Source organism: Chionomys nivalis, chromosome 11 (genome assembly GCF_950005125.1).
Source record: "Chionomys nivalis chromosome 11, mChiNiv1.1, whole genome shotgun sequence".
Lineage (NCBI taxonomy): Eukaryota > Metazoa > Chordata > Mammalia > Rodentia > Cricetidae > Chionomys > Chionomys nivalis.
Genome location: NC_080096.1, coordinates 30,993,447 through 31,007,880, shown reverse-complemented (window position 1 = coordinate 31,007,880; position 14,434 = coordinate 30,993,447). Strand labels below are relative to the sequence as shown.

At 43.9% G+C, this 14,434-nt stretch overlaps 1 protein-coding gene across 2 annotated transcripts in view; it reads left to right on the top strand.

The window, feature by feature from the left end:
• Positions 1-13,653: 13,653 nt before the first annotated feature.
• Foxj3 (forkhead box J3) overlaps positions 13,654-14,434 on the top strand; it is a 104,493-nt gene continuing 103,712 nt past the window's right edge. The window contains exon 1 of one of the 2 annotated variants that reach the window (XM_057784329.1): positions 13,654-13,875. The gene's annotated coding sequence lies outside the window, so the exon portion shown is untranslated. The remainder of the gene's footprint in view (positions 13,876-14,434) is intronic. The other variant, XM_057784331.1, reaches the window with a different exon arrangement.

The window sequence follows — 14,434 nt, the reverse complement described above, 5'->3', positions numbered from 1 at the left end:
TCTCGAACTCACAAAAATCCGCCTGTCTCTGCCTCCTGAGTGCTGGGATTAAAGGCGTGCGCCACCACCGCCCGGCCTGCTTCTGCTTCTTGAGTGCTAGGATGAAGGAGTGTACCACTATATTTCAGTTCCAGGAAGAAGTAACTTTTTCCCAAGGTAGTGTTTCTCTGTGTAGTCCTGGCTCTCCTGGAACTCACTCTGTAAACCAAAATTCAGAGATCCGACTCCTCTGCCTTCCAAGTGCTAACATTAAGGTGTGCGTCACTGTGCCAGGCTCAGGAGTAACTTTTATTTTTGTTTTTTGAGACAGGGTTTCTCCGTGACTACCCTGGCTGTCCTGGAACTCACTCTGTAGACCAGGCTAGCCTTGAACTCACAGAGATCTGCTAGACTTTGCCTCCCAAGTGCTGGGATTAAAGGCGTGCACCACTGCCACCGGGCTCAGAAGTAACTTTTAATGTAAAAACAGAGAGAGGGAGGGAGGGAGGGAGGGAGAGAGAGAGAGAGAGAGAGAGAGAGAAACAGAGGACACCAGTTTTCATGTATGAATTTTATTTGAGTTTTGTTTTAAACAAAGTTTTAAGACACCCATCAAGTGACTGGCTGTGTAAGCACTGGGAGGAAGGATCAAAGATATATCTTATGACAAATAGGACAGTGTGGAGCTATCAGCAGGGTGGACAGGCTGTGCAGAGATTGACGGAAAATCTCTTGTAGCTGTACTTAGACAGGGCATCAATATCCAGAATATAAAAAGAACTACAAAACAGAATAAAAAGCAACTGCTGATCAATAAATGGGCCATTGAATTAATAGTTCTCAAAAGAAGGAACTCAAATGGCCAATAAATGTTTTTAAAAGTGTTCAACATCTAGCCATCTGGGAAGTGCAAATTATGACCACTCTGAGATCCTAGCTTATCTCAGTCAGAATAACTGCCACCAAGAAAACAAATTACAACAGATACTAACTAGATGTAGAGAAGAGGAACCTTCATCCTAACTGTTGTGGAAGTGTAGACAGTATGGAAACAAATGTGGAGCTTCCTCAGACTCTGGAGAGCAGAAGCACTGTAGGGCCCAGCTCTGCTGTCCCTGGCGTCTGCATTCAACCACAGGTGCATTTGCCCAGCTCCGCTGGCCCTGGCGTTCGATCACAGGTGCATTTGCACAGCTCTGCTGTCCCTGGTGTCTGCAGTCGACCACAGGTGCATTTGTCCAGCTCTGCTGTCCCTGGCGTCTGCATTCGACCACAGGTGCATTTGCACAGCACTCTGCTTGTTGCAAGGAAATGAAATCGTTCTGGGTGTCTGTGAACAAATGAATGGAAAATGAAAAATCAAGTCATGTGTTGATTTTTATATTCACTTACAGAAAAGGTAGAATTATGAAAATTTCAGGTAAATGGATGGAACCAGGAAAGAGTATGTTAAGTGACATAACTTAGCCAGGCATAGAACAACAAATACCACATATTTTCTCTCATTTGTAGGTCCTAGATCTACTTCCTATACATGTGTGTTTTTGTGAGAGTGAGTGTGTGTCTGGGAACAGAAAGGGACTCACAGGTGGGGAGACACAGGCTTAAGGAATCAGAGTGGGGAGGGTAACAGCACACGTGAAAGAAAGTGCCAAAGGGACTATTGGGCAAAAGGATAAAAGTGGGAGCAGGGGGTGGACAGATAGGGGAGAGAAGATGAAGGGAGGCAACCAAAGCTCACTCTCTCTCTCTCTCTCTCTCTCTCTCTCTCTCTCTCTCTATATATATATATATATATATATATATATATATGAAAATGCCATAAAGAAATAAAGGATACTTTATGTTGAGATAAAATAAAACTCTCTATCTTACAATTTTACACATGAGAGACCCTAAAGACTACCAGGAAACTTAGATATGATAAACACTTTCAGCAAATTGGCAGGACATAAAATTAGCATGTAAAACTAGCAACATTCCTGTATATAAGCATGACAAGAAAGAAATCAGAAAAAGAATTCCATTCAAAATTGCAGTAGGGCCAGGCATGGTGGCATATACCTTTAATTCCAGTAGCTAGGAGGTAGAGATAAGTGGATCTCTGAGTTCCAGGACACCCAGTGGCTACACAAAGAAACCCTGTCTTGAAAAAAAGCACCAGCACCATCAACAAAAAAGCCAACCAACCAAACAAAAAGCAAAACAAAATAAAAACCCAACCCAACCCAAACAAACAAACAAACAAACAAACAAAAAACACATCTCTTTGGGACTGGAGAGATAGCTCAGCAGTTAAGAGCCCTGACTGCTCTTCCAGAGGTCCTGAGTTCAATTCCCAGTACTCACATGGTGGTGGCTCATGACCATCTGTAATGGCATATGATGCCCTCTTCTGACCCGCAGGTGTATGTGCAGACTGAGCCCTCATCCATAAATAAACTAATCATTAAAAGAAAAAAAAAATCCCAGATGGAGTGGGGAAGAGGAAGAGAAGGTGGCTGCTACCTAGCTTGGAATAAACCTAACTAAAGAAGTAAAAGACCCTTACAATAAAAACATTAAAACACTGAGGAAATTGAGAAAGACAGTAGAAGCTGAAAGATCTCCCATCTCAAGATAGGAGAATTAATATTGTGAAAATGATTATCTTCTTCAATTGTTGTTTTGTTTTGCGAGATGAGGTTTCCCTGTAATTGCCCTGGCTGTCCTGGAACTCACTTTGTAGATCAGGCTGTCCTTGAACTCACTGAGATCCACCTGCCTCTGCATCCCAGGTGCTGGAATTAAAGGCATGTGCCATCATGCCCAGTGAATATGGTTTTCTTAGCAATAGCAGTCTACAGGTTCAATACAGTCCCATCAAAATTTCTACATCATTTTTTTTTAACAGAAAGAGTAAAAACAATTTTAAAATTCATGTGGAAACAGAAAAGACCCCAGATCCTGAGCAAAAGGGGTAATGGGAATATCAATCACCGTGTCTGATTTCAGGTACTGCAACAGAACCTTAGTAACAAAAACAGATGTGTATCTCAGTGGGGTGGATGGAACACGGGTGCCAGCACTCGGGAGGAAGAGGCAGGCAGATCTCTGTGAGGTCAAGGCTAGTCTGGTTTACAGAGCAAGTTCTAGGACAGCTAGGGTGGTTACACAGAGAAACCCTGTCTCAATAAACAAAGAAAGGAAGGAAAGAAAGAAGGAAAAGAAAGAAAAAAGGAAAACCCAGATATTGACCACTTGCACTTCATCTTTTGAGAGTGTCTGTTTATCTCATTAGTACATTTATTTATTTATTCATAAATTTTTAATTGTAAGACAGGGTCTCACATACCTCAGGCTAAGATATATGACAACTACTTGATTTTTGACAAGCATACCCTAAATACACACTATAGAAAAGATAGCATCTCCAGCAAATGGTGCAAGAGAAAATTGAATGTCGGTATGGAGAATGAAACCAGACTCTTATCCCTCACCCTGAATATAACTCCACTCCGAATGGATCAAAAACTGTATTATAGGATGTGAACCTCTGATACTATTAGAGGGATGATGGAGGAAGGTCATTGGTTAATTAATAAAGAAACTGCTTGGTCCTCATAGGTTAGAACATAGGTGGGTGGAGTAAACAGAACAGAATGCTGGGAGGAAGAGGAAGTGAGCTTAGACGCCATGCTCCCCTCTCCCGGCCAGATGCGATGAAGCAAGCCGCCAGGTCAGTCATGCTGAATCTTTCCTGGTAAGCCACCATCTCGTGGTTCTACACAGAATATTAGAAATGGGTTAGATAAATATGTAAGGGCTAGCCAATAAGAGGCCGAAACTAATGGGCCAGGCAGTGTTTAAAAGAATACAGTTTGTGTGTTGTTATTTCGGGGCATAAGCTAGCCAGGCTACCAGCCAGGAGCTGGGGCGGCAGGAACACAGCCCGCAGCTCCTTCAACAGAGGGAAAAGTAGGAAATGCAGTTCAAGATACAGGTATCAGCAGAGACGCTTGCACAGGAATCCCTCAGAAGTGGGATTTTGTGAAATAAAGGCTTGTGCACAGCAAAGGGAGCAACTAATAGAGGCGAGGGCAGCCTTCAGATAGGAGACAATCTGCTACAGAAAATTGCTATCTGGACTAGACAAAGGACTAAAAGTACCTAAGTAAAGAAATCAAATGGCAGGGCTGAGGAACCAGCTTAGTTGTGTGTGATGGTAAATGTCAGTAATCCAGGCAGAGGCAGGAGGATTGGAAGTTCAAAGTCATCTTCACGTATGTCTTGTACTAGGGCAGCCTGAAGTATTTGAGGCTTGTCTTACAATAAATAAATGAAGGAATAAATAAATGTGCTAATGAAATGAACAGACACTCTCAAAAGATGAAGTAAAAATGACCAATAAGCTTATGAAAAATGTTCAAACTCAATGGTGACCAGAGAAACACAAAACAATTGAGATTCCCTCTGTCCAATGAGAGTGACTGTAACTAAGAAACAACAATACAGCCAAGGATGTGATCAAACGCCTTGCACTGCTATTGGGGATGCAAACTAGCTAGGGCACTATGGAATTCAGAATGAAGGTTCCTCCAAAATAAAAACCTAGATCTATCCTGTGGCCTGATTATGTCATTTCTGGGCATTTAGCCAGAGAACTCCAGGTCAACATACCACAGTTGTGCGTCAAAGTTTATTACAATAGTCACAGTAGCTAGATGTCCCTCAGCAGAGGACAGGAGCCTGTGAAGGATGTTTCACTGCCAAACCACAATAAGCGTTACGTTTCTCCATCCAAGACTGCACATAGAGACCTAAATGAAGAAGAAATCCCTAGCATGGTGTTGGACACACTGTGATGTTTCAGCACCTGTTAATGTTTCCGCCAGTAGTTCTTCACAGGAAGATTTCTACAGTGTAAACATAAACGATATATATTGTTAGAAGCCTTCATAAACAAATTGAGAGGAATTTTATAGGCAGGAGGTATGGTTGGGGGGTGCTTTTGTGATCAACCTTGGCGGAGGAAGCGCAGCCATGATGTGGTTAGCACACAGGTCTCACTCACCTCCTCACCAAACCCTGGGGAGCATGAGGGAGGGAAGCAAGCTTCACTTATGTTTCTCCTTTAGGAATGGAACTGGGCCTTTATTCTTGGAACCCCTCTCCTGTGTGTCTTGCTTCAAGCCCTGATACATTTTTCAAGGCTAGGCTCAAATGTTCAAATGTTCATGTGTACGCAAACACTTTATTAAGACCTCCATCTCCAATCAGATTAGTTTTCATCCTCCATTCCCCTTTCTCCATGAACTGGGAACTAGGAACAACAGTTAATATTCAACTCTTCTGGGTACTCTGAGTGTTTGTGGTTTCTGTTAATTCACAACATACCGATGAAGAGCTACTATCATTATTCCAATTTGCAGATGACAAAACTGAGCTTAGAGAAATTAAGAGATTTGCCCAACTAATGTTATTGATCCTAAGGTGGATTTTAATGGTAGGTGGGGAGCCCATGTTCTTGATCACAATTATGCTATACTGCCCCCTAGCTACTGCTTTTATCTTTGTCGTATATTAACTTTTTAAGGGAAAAGCAATAAGCAGGTTTAATCTCTTCCTACTTTTGGAGGATTCATCCACAGGTTTAAACAGGCTTGGTCTGCAGTTTTCTTCTCAATGGTTGCATCAAGAATATCCCATGGAAGTTTTTTTTTTTCTCCACCTACTGCTTCAGTACTGGAGATTGAACTAAGAGCCTCATGCATACTAGGTTACAGATTAGCCTACAACAAAGGTCTTTAAATCACTGCCCTTACTCTTTGAAGATGCCTAGAAAATGTTAAGCCTTGACCTGATGCTCCTCTGAGTTTAGCATTTACCTACGTGTTTTCTTTGTCCATCCCAACTTGACCAAACTAAATTTCCAATTACCAAGCCCTCTGGAACCTTCCGTGCTTTTGACAGCCCTGTAACATCCCAAGAGAGTGTGTGCATCTTTAATGAACCCCTACTTCGCTCCAGGCACCCCCAGAGCCTGTGTCCATTCTTCATTTGTGTGGATTTTTAAATAAACATATGGCATAAAAATGAACAATAATTCCCTAACCCAAGTTGGCAACAAACTGTAGCATAGCAAGAGCCTTTACGGTGAGTTAGGAGATCCAAGTTACAGTTCTAGATCATTATGAGACACTAGTTTGACAAAAACATGGACAGGTGCCAGGTACGAAGGTTGTACCATGTTTAGAAACAAATGTGCATGGTCTGTTTCAAAAATAGGGACTGAATTCTAACCTCCTTCATAACCTCCCTAGGCCCTGGTACACAAACAGGGCTTAAAGAGGCTTGCCTATGTCCACAGATCAAAATGGAATTTAATTTTTCTATGTCGTATTTCCTTTTTTTTCATACTCTCCATGCAATTTCTTTATCTGGAAAAGATACCAGAGCTTTGAGACACTCCAGAAAAAGGTTCAGGATATGTCTGTATCAGTCAGTATAAGCTCTGTTATGCAACAGTAGTGATTCTCAGATCTCAATGACCCTATGGGTTGACGTTGTCTTCCTTATTTGTTGGGTCCTCCCCAGGTCAGCTGTGGCTTTACCATATGTGGTTTCCATTCTGGGTCTGAGGCAGATGGAAAAGCCTTTACCTTGAGCAGTGATGGTCATCAGGACAGCAGGAAAAAAGGATAGCATGATAGGACACACTGCCAGAAGGCTTGGCTCATACTGCCACTCCCATTCTACTAGGTGACACAGGTAACATGATCAGTTCTGCTCTTAATGGGGAGGCTTAACCCAACCTCAGGAGGTACTGTAAACATTTGAAAATGGCAATACAATCGACCATAATAATTATGGTTGCTTTACTATGATGCTTGGATACTAAGACATCATCTTGCAGTAGCTAGACCCAGGAAGCTGCAATTCATATCAATGTAAACAATGATGGGGATTTTGAGAGTCTTTAAAAGTAGGCAGACCAAATGCTAAGAATCAGATGGTTCTGGGTTCAAATCATGACTCTGCTTGCTCTTCCTCAAAATTGAGAAAAGCACTTCCCAGTTTTGTTGTAAAGGTTAAATAATAATATGCAAAGGGTCCAAAAAAGATATTCAATAGGTGGTAACTACTTTATATCTTTCTCTCCATGATGACGGAAGTCACAAAATAATCCCACACCAGTTCAGAATTATGAATAATAAAAAGGCTATTTATTTAAAGGAAAATTTACAGATCACGGTCTTAGATAACAGTACTCTACGTGAACAGAAACAGAGTCTAGCATCTGGAAGCAGGAGCCAGAAGCAAAAGAGGGAGTGTACGCTTTACAGCCGCTTTTAAAGTATGAGAGACTACACCCAAGTGGGCTAGTATCTTAAAGGCTATTGGCTGAAGGAGCAGAACGTTCTCCCACAGAACCTCCCCTTTTGTTTAAATAAGAGAGTTCCAAACCCAATACAAAACTATATACACTAGGAACAGATATCAAGTATAATTAGAATTACAACCAGCATAAAAAATATTAAGCAAGGAACGTATGCTAAATGTTTTAATAAACATTCTATCCTAAGGAGTCTAAGTCTTGTATTGGAAATGGTTTGGCTAGATCATAAGAGGACAGTAACTATGACTATCTAATCTTCAACCCTATCGAAGGCCTGAGAAGGGAGATAATATTACTTGAGCAGGCAGGAAGTACAATCAAGCAGCTTCCAAAGCAAGCGATATATGATGGAAACAATTAGCTACCCGAGCAATCACCTAAAGTCTCATTTGCAACATTGAAGCAACCAACTTTGGCTAAGGCCAAGCATAACTGATAGACTATTTTCAGAGGCAGGAAATTTTTCAGAACTGTCTTACCCTGTCTTGGCAAGGTTTGACCATCTTTTTCCTTGTGTCCTTATCCATTTCTGGATACAATGTACTTTGTCAGTGGTTGAGGTATGGGCAGTTCCTTGCCCAAAGGCCAATTGTGCCAAGAAGAAAACAAACTCCATGTGCAGTGTCTTCAGTGCTCAATATTCTCTCAGGAATAGATTAGTGCTGTCAGGAGCAATCATGTCTCATGTCAACAGAACCCTAAATTATTTAAGATATCTTGAGCTGCAAATTTTGACATTTTTTTTGCTATCCAGGTTCCATTCATTGTTCTACCAATCCTTGCCTATTTAGACAGAATACAATCTCTATGTATCTAAAGAACCTAACTGATCTGACTGTATGTATAATAAACATGAACAACTACTGACCTATAATATTTAATACCTGTATAACTTAAAGACTAAAACTTTATGTCAGAATATTAAATAATCTGTAAACAAATGTGTAACAAATGAGGACAATGACCTCAAAATGTAAACAACTATAAGTATCTTGATCAGAGGTAGGAGTAATATATAATGCAATATGAAAATATATCCTAAAAGTTGTATCAATTACAAAATATCCTAAACACAGGTAGAAACATGCATATATACAATCTGACAGAATAACTTTGCATAGGTGTACAAATAATGTAAATAAAATAACAAATATAATTTGAACTTGTCTCAATATACAAAAGCTATACCAATGTAAATTATCCATAAATAGCTCACAAGTATTCACTCTATTACCCACCATTATTATCCCCTCCCCTTTTTTTAAACAAACATAGTTTTCCACCCAACCCTCTATCTAGTACAAATAATAGTCAACAACCCCTAAACGTCCCCAACCCCAATGACAAACTTTTGGGATAGGGTGTCATCCTCTAGAATTGCTTCTTGCTGTGCTAGAGGACCTGGTAGAACCGTATGGGATCGGATGTATGTTATGTATATAGGACAAAGCCTATTCCTGATTGTCTTGTAACTGGATGAATAATAGTCAATTCTGTATCATCTGGTATAAGTTCAGCTGTTTCAATATGCCAGACAACTCTTTCTGCATATTGTGAATCAATAATTATATTGAGAGGTTCTTTAAAATCCCTTAGTACCATGAGAATAGCATATAATTCTGCCTACTGGACAGTCCTCTGTGCAATCGGGAACAGAATCTAGCAGCCGGAAGCGGGACCTGGAAGCAAGAGGAGCACATGCTTTACAGCTGCTTTTACAGTGTAAGAGACCACGCCCAAGTGGGCTGGTATCTTAAAGGCTATAGGCTGAAGGAGTGGAATGTGCTCCCACAGCATCTCCCAGCACTGGAGCTTCGTGAAGGTTCCTATTTAGTACACAAGGCACACAATCAGGCATTAATGTCATGCCTTGAAGCTAATCATTTAATTTCCAAATTTGCACCTAGAGGATTAAGATATCTTGAACTGCAAATCTTGACGTTTTTTGTTGTCGTTGTTGTTATCCAGGTTCCATTCATTGTAACAGTCCCTAAAATATCAAACTTGTGCAAAGGAGATTGTCCTTGCAGCCACTCTATTTGAACATCCATTGGCTCACTCTTTGAAGCATCATTTCATCTATGATATTGCCTACACCGAATGTAACTTCTTCATTCAATCTACATATTTGCTCATGTTTGTTCAGCTGTCGTGGTGCCTTTGTGTTTCCCATTGTTTTTTACGAGCTTGGTCGATTCTGAGAGTGGAAGTAAGCCAAGATTTGAGGCAGGTTACAAGGAACAGAGGATCCCCCACCGTGTCTGTGATATACTAGTGCAAATTTGTAGTCAGATTAGCAAATAAATTATTTTGGCCTCTTACTGGTGATGGTAGACTTGAGTCTAAGCTGGATCTTTCTACACAAAATGCTTGGCTCATATAGTTTGGGAAAACTACCTTTTGTTTTACCTATACAGTCAGAAGCTATCAGAGGGAAGAACTCAGTGTAAGGGTAGTTTACATAGATCAGTGTAGTCTAGCTCCAGGAGTTAGTTATTGCCATCAGCCATGCGGATTTAATGAGCATTTAAAAGGCTCATTTTTGCGGCTTGGCTCTTCTTGTATCCACCCATCCTTTTCGTTTGTACAAGTTGTTCTGTTTTCTTTCCCCACTTCAGTTTTTCTCCATTCCCAAGGCTGCTGCTGCTGTCTCTAGACAGAAAACTTCTGCTCACTTATTGACTTGGCCCCACCCTTATCTTTTAAGGGGGAGGCTTTGTCTCCTCAGGTCTACAGCTTCCTACACCAAACTGAAGTTTGCCTTGCCTTTTCCCTGTTTCCATGGAGTAAATACAAGTCTCTGTTGGATTGCACTGAAATGAATTGCTTATCTGTTTATGTTTAACTCCTTGATATTTAGTACAATGCTTGGAATGAGTAGGCACTTGATAAATGATTGTTGACTGCTCTTTAAGTATGCATAGTGACTAATACTCAAGTGTTGTGATTAAGTAGCTGCAAGCAGTGCTAAGAGCTTCCAATGGCCTATGTGTAGCTATTTATTTATTTATTTATTTATTTATGCATCTAATACATGAAATTATGTATTATAGAAAGATACCCGGGGAATCTGGAAGGCCCTGCCTCATGTTTCTCTCTTCTCCCTCATGCAAATCTTGGCTCATTTTAAATTTATTTTCCTATTTTCTTTTGCAACAAATGCAGAGAAAGGATCAGAAGGAAGATTATTTATCCAGTGTGGTTGTGGAGTCACACACCTGTCAAACAAACATGCTACCCTTGAAGCACTCCCTGTGTCTAATCTTTGGTGTGTAAATTTCCAGAGAATTTACAATCTACACGAAGATGGGGAAAGACTGCAAATAAAGAACAGTAACAACTTCATCTCTCTGCTTTGCACAATCTCTGTTAATTCCCAGACTTACCATCTCCTTTTTGAGGGCTGGCCTGCTCCAACCTTACCTTCCCTCCAAACCTACCTGCACCTCCTAGGAGAGCAAACTGCTCTTTTCTTATGCTGACTCTCACCTATGTATATTGTGAACAGCTGTCTTTGGGGACTCTTGACAAAAGCCTGTTCTTTGGCTAGGTCTCTGTTATTAGTTTCTAGTTTGTAGATGCAGGAACAGAGGTGGAGAGAAACTAAATTTGATATAGGCTGTTGGTTGTTTTCTTCTCTTTGTTCTAGCCCCACGTTGGACACCAAAATGTAGTTGGTTGTTGTTTACCCTTTGGTTCTTTTGGGGCGCCTGCCACCCAGCTCCCACATAAATCACATGTGGATGGAGGCTTACTATTACTTATATTGGCTCCGTCTTAGCTTGGATAATTTCTTGTCAGCTTAAATTATCCCATCTACCTTTCACTTCTGGGTGTTTTCCTTTTCTTACATTTGTAAATCTTAAATTTCTCTCTTACTGTGTGGCTGACTGGGTGTCTGGCCCCTGATGTTCTCCTCTCCTTGTTCTCTCTTGCTCCTTTTTTTTCTCTTCATTTTTCCTTCTAGTTACCCTCTCTGCCTAGCTTTTCTCCTGCCTCACTATTGACTGTTCAGTTCTTTATTAGATCATCAGGCGTTATAGACAGGCAAAGAATCACAGCTTCATAGAGTTCAACAAATGCAGTGTAAAGAAAAGCAGCACATCTTTACATCTTTAAACAAAGGTTTCAGAGCGTAAACAGATGTTAGCACACATTAAAATAATATTCTACAACAAGCGGCAATGCAGGAAGTTAAAGAATACTAGAGTTGCACCTAGGTCTGCCCTTCCAACATCTTAAGCATTTCTTTCTTGCAAGGTCCCAGAACCTTTCTTGTTGCTAGGGGCATTGTGTGTGAACTTCTCTGCATATTAAAAAAAACTAAATTAATTTTATTGTGTATGTTTAAGGTGTACAATACAATGTTATGGGATGGAAATCCATGGTTAATAGGTTATTAAAGAAAAGCAAATAGATACATCTGTCCTCTTACCATCATTAATCTTTTGTTTCTGTGGCCAGACCGGTTATATTTTACTCACGTAGCAGGAATCTCACATAAAGCACAATTTTATTAGTTCTCCACCTTTTGAATCTCTATGGCTCCTGGTTCTGTTCCTCAAAAGTAATGGCTCAGCCGGGCAGTGGTGGCGCACGCCTTTAATCCCAGCACTTGGGAGGCAGAGACAGGCGGATCTCTGTGAGTTCGAGGCCAGCCTGGTCTACAAAGGGAGTTCCAGGACAGGCTCCAAAGCTACAGAGAAACCCTGTCTCGAAAAACCAAAAAAAAAAAAAAAAAAAAAAAAAAAAAAAAAAAAGTAATGGCTCACCACCCCATCCTAGCAGGTATGTTAATCTGTTCTTTCCCCAAGTTCTATGCCCACTGTAAACCAGAATGAACATTTCCAGGCAGTATCTTGGAATTGCAAACCAGTGAGACATGTCCTGCCCATGACTTGTAAGAGGAGGTATTGAGTGGGTTTGGAGCCAAGTGTATGATGTCTTGTACATTTTAACTCTGTCTTCTGGCTGACTCTCAAGTGTCTTGTCACTGGGTGATGTCAATTCTGACTTCCTACCCTGTACTCTAAGCAGAGCGTTCACTTCTGCTTAAAGCTCCGTAGAGACTGCCTGCAAGATCCCCTGTCTTTCTCTTTCACTTCCCCTGGCCTCACTACTACTTCTAACACTCACAGGGACTTTAACCACAACTATACTGAGTCTCTGACTCAAGTTGTCTTATGAATGTGGCTCATGCAGGCAGCTCTTTAAAAGGATTATCCTCCTTCTAATGTTCCACACAGCTGTCCTGACCTGCGTTTTCCCTGCATTTTCAACATTTTCTGACATATTACATAGTTCTTTTTATTTTTATCCCCCCCCCTCTGTTCACCGATTCATCTTAAGCACTGAAGTAGTGCCAGGTACAGAGATGGGGAAGTCTTTGTTGGACAATGAGTGGATAAACCTTCAGAACACCAGTGGGAGTTATCAGGGAGAAAAATGGATACTTTGAATTCCCATTGCTTGGCAGATGAAAAGTGTTCAATGTTTGATGATGGCATGGAGGGAGGGCTTCACGCTGTCATAGCTCAGCAGAGTTGTCGGGAACAATTTTCTCAGAACTTGGCCTTCTCATTCAACCAGACTCACTGACATCCATCCAAACAATCGAATGAAGGAACATCGAGCACCTGCTGTGAGTACACAATTGTTCTTGGTGCTGGAGAGCAGGACGTGACTTAACGACAGCAAGAAATACCTCCCAAGATAATTATGTGTAAAATGACAGGGCAGATAGTCAATGCTAAGAGTTCAGAGGTAAGGCTGAAAAGTCCAAAGTTTACCAATCTGAACAACCCTGCTAAATGCTCCACCTGTAGATAGCAAAGCCACGACCTGGCCAGCGAACTCGAGATGGAGAGGATGACGCGGCAGGGGCAAGGACAAGATGACATGCCTTGGTAGGGAGGGGCCTCGAACCCCGCTCTTGCTGTTCCGAACGACGCGTGTCCCCAAGCAAGGTCCAAAGTGCCCCGGTGGCGGCCGGGAAAATCTAAGCTCTGTGCCTGTCGGGGCCGCGCAGTGGCAGAGGTTGGAAGGAGGGGAGGTCACGAGGTGCATTCCTCAGGCGCTGGAATCCCGGGAGAGGGCCCGGGGCCGCCCCGGTCTCCCTTAAGCCTGCGGCGCGAGCACGGCAAAGCCTTCCGCACCGCCCACCGCCGGTTCTCGCCAGCCACGAGCAGGCAGAGCCGCGGGAGCCCAGGGCACTACTTGTCCCTGCGGAGGAATCCCTCGCACATCGCGGTGGCCGCGACGGGGCGGGCCGTGGCGCGGAGGACGCCGGGCCGGCAGTGCTGCGACGTCGCGGGAGGCGGGGTGGGAGGGAGCGGGCCGGGAAGTAGTTCCGGGTGCGCGGCCCCGGATGTTGGCTGCTCCCGCCGCCGCCGCCGCTCTCGGCGCCGCTCCGGGCCTGGGCCGCTCTCTAAGGGCGCCGTTGGGACCTTTCGCGGGGAACGGAGACGCACGCAGCGGCCGGGGGCTCGGCCGGGCCGTTCCGGCCTGCGCAGCCTGAGGTGAGCATGCGTCGCCAGAGTCTCGTCCGGGCTGGGGCGGCGGGCGGGGAGGCGGGGCTGGGGCATCTCCTGGGACGCGGGCGGGGGCTGCCCTGGGCGAGCGGCGCTCGCTCCCCTCCGCGCACGCTCCCCGTGGCCCGCGGTGGGCGCTGGGCCGGGTCGGGCCGGGCGGGAGGCGGCCTTCCCTCGCCCGCGGCGCAGCTCCTCAGCTGCCGCTGCCCCTCAGCCTGACGCCGCTTGCGCCTGCCCCTCCCCCAGGTGGGCCCGCGCCGCGGATGCCGGGGCGGCGGAGGACCGCGACAGTCGCGACGGCGCTCGGTGACCGGCGCCTAGCCCGAGCTCGTCCCGTTCCTGGCGCGATGCGCCGTCCTCCCTTCACGCTCCGGGCGTTTTTCGGCCGGGACCGCGGCCACTGCCCCGCGGGTCGGGGGTGCCCTGCGGGGGTGAGGAGCCCGGGGCGAGGGTCCCGCCTTCTCGCCCATCCCGTCGTCGCGTCCTTCTGTGGCATTGGGGCAAAGGCAGCCTTCGCCTGCGGACGGGTTGCTGCTGTCCTGCCTGT